The following is a 2,500-nucleotide window of genomic DNA, read 5'->3' as shown; positions in this document are numbered from 1 at the left end:
GATTGCACCTTTGATCTTAATCGCCTTGTACTCGGCTTCGACGGAACGCAGACCTCGTCCTCCGCTCTGCCTTGTAAGATGACATAAGGCAGTTGAGCCCAGCGGGTGCTTTCCTCCCTGCTCTACGACGATCTTGCGCATCTCACGATCAATTCGTTGAAGTTCCGTGATGGGAAGGTGTTGTGTCCACATCAAGTAAGTCAAGGCAGGTAAGGCGTACTGATTGGACGCTACAATGCGATTATTATTATTATTATTATTATTATTATTATTATTATTATTATTATTATTATTATTATTATTATTACTTTGATTCCATAGGTTCTGAACTCGTTATGTAAAATTTTCTTAGATAATATTTACTTTATTATTTTTTTGTTCCCTAAATGTTTTTCGTGTTTTCATGGCTTTGGTTAGGGATATTTTATTTAAGTTTTGTATTTACATTTACACTTGATGGGATTTTTTCCTGGATCCATCCAAAAGAGCGAATGATTTATACACATGATGGGATTTTTTCTGGACGCATCCAATAGAACGATCGATTTATACACGTGATTGGATTTTTTCTTGGATCCAGCAAAAAGAAGGAATGATTTATGTGCCTGATCGGATTTTTCCTGGAACCATCCAGAACAACGGATAATTGTACTCCTGCAGTACACCCTGCATCACAAGCAACACAATTTCACTTGGGTTTCCAATTCTTTCTGGGCCATTGCCCCTCCTTCGGTTTCCTAATCCCCATTTCGTAATAGCATTTTATTGCATTAGGCATTTTCCTTGTCATACTGCTTCCGTTATGCGTCCCATGAAGCAAAAAGGACTGATTATGATGATAACCGATGATAACCGACTCCTTCTCATGTTTCGTGCCCAGGCCATGTGTACAGTTTGGGTCATGTTTGAATTCTTTCGTCGTAAGCAAGGCTGCCAGCTTTTTTTTGCATGTAAAGTAACCAGACATCTCTTTTTTACTTCTTCATTTGTAATTACAAGTTAGCTTCAGAAATCACATTATACACCTGGTAAATGTGTTTTTGGTAAGTGTTATTTCCATTTTTGCTGAATTGGCTTCGCTGTTTTGGTCGCGTCAGTCTGTCCCTTGTTTTGGTGTTGGTTTTTCTCCTAGTTTGCCGCTTGTTGTTCTTTTCTTTTTCCTTTCTAGACTCGGCACGACGGAGTCGCGCGGGTAAAGTTCCGGCGCTGGACTAGAAACCTCCTTGCTCGGTTGCGCTCTACCCCTAAAGATTCCCAACGATTTCCGAGCCTAATGGTGTCGCATTCATCTTATTTTTAGCTTCGGGATATTTGGATTTGCCTCATGGAACCTGTGTTTCATATTTGATGGGATTTCTCTAGTTTTTTCCATATATTTTTTTTATGAACGAAGATTTTGGTGTAAAGATTTTTCATATTTATTTTTCCTATTTTTAAAACCGGATAATTTTGAAGGTCAAATATTTGTTTATCCCAGCTGCTTGATTAGGTTTCTTGTACATATACTATCTGGCTGTTTCTGAAATGAAAGTTTTTAATTTCACACAAAGTTTGTTTTAATTGTTATTAACCTTATTTTGGAGTTGAGAGTTTGCTGTGTAAATTTCTCCCCTTCACTTTACAGGCTAACCCTAACTTGTCTATTATTTTTCCTGAACTGACCATCCACACACACAAAACTCCTCCCAAACTACCTCCTGGCTAGTGAATGTTTTAGTTAGTGGAGAGGAACCCATTCTTGCAAGGTAGATTCTTAGACTATTGTCAACACCATTAAGGAGCGGTTGGTGAAACTGCCTTCATTACTATAAAATAACCGCAGCCACAGAAACAAAGGACCCCATGTTTCGACAGCCATTGAGGCTCTGGTTGGCACAGTTATGACAATAAGTGACGTCAAAAATATCTTCAATATAGCAAAAGGTAAAACGGCACTATTGATCAGATACTTGAAGTGCCCCTATGACCAAAAAATCAATTCTTATTTTTCTTTGGATTTCAATTCTATGTTAACTAAACACAACGTTTTAAGCCTTGATATTAAACAGGACACCTGTTTGTTTTAACTGGAGTTTCCCAAGTTAATGGTCCGCCATCACTAACTTTAAGATCTTGAGAGTGCTGGATCGAGGAGAAAATGACGTCAAAGGCTCACTAGTTTAAGAATGCAATGCGTGTGTGCCCGCATAATTAATAATAGGGAGCTTAAGCAACGACAAAGGCGACGGCAACGAGAACGTCATCTCAAAATATAAATTCGCGTTGTTGTAATCGCTTCGTTACTATTTCAACTTTTTTGATATGACGGGGGTGTGGTAGTTCCTCAAAAATGACGCTGGTAGGAACGGCGCTCAATTTAGGGCAGAAAATGAAAATTTATCCTCAAGTAATGACGTTGTCCATAAAACCTCAGATTTGGCTGTTTCACGTTGTAGTTTTGCTGATGACGGCAAAGAAATGGACAAAAGTGAAAAACACACCTGTAGGGCGTGCAAAGCTA

Source organism: Montipora foliosa, chromosome 4 (genome assembly GCF_036669935.1).
Source record: "Montipora foliosa isolate CH-2021 chromosome 4, ASM3666993v2, whole genome shotgun sequence".
Taxonomy (NCBI): domain Eukaryota; kingdom Metazoa; phylum Cnidaria; class Anthozoa; order Scleractinia; family Acroporidae; genus Montipora; species Montipora foliosa.
Note: the sequence above shows the minus strand (reverse complement) of the source record.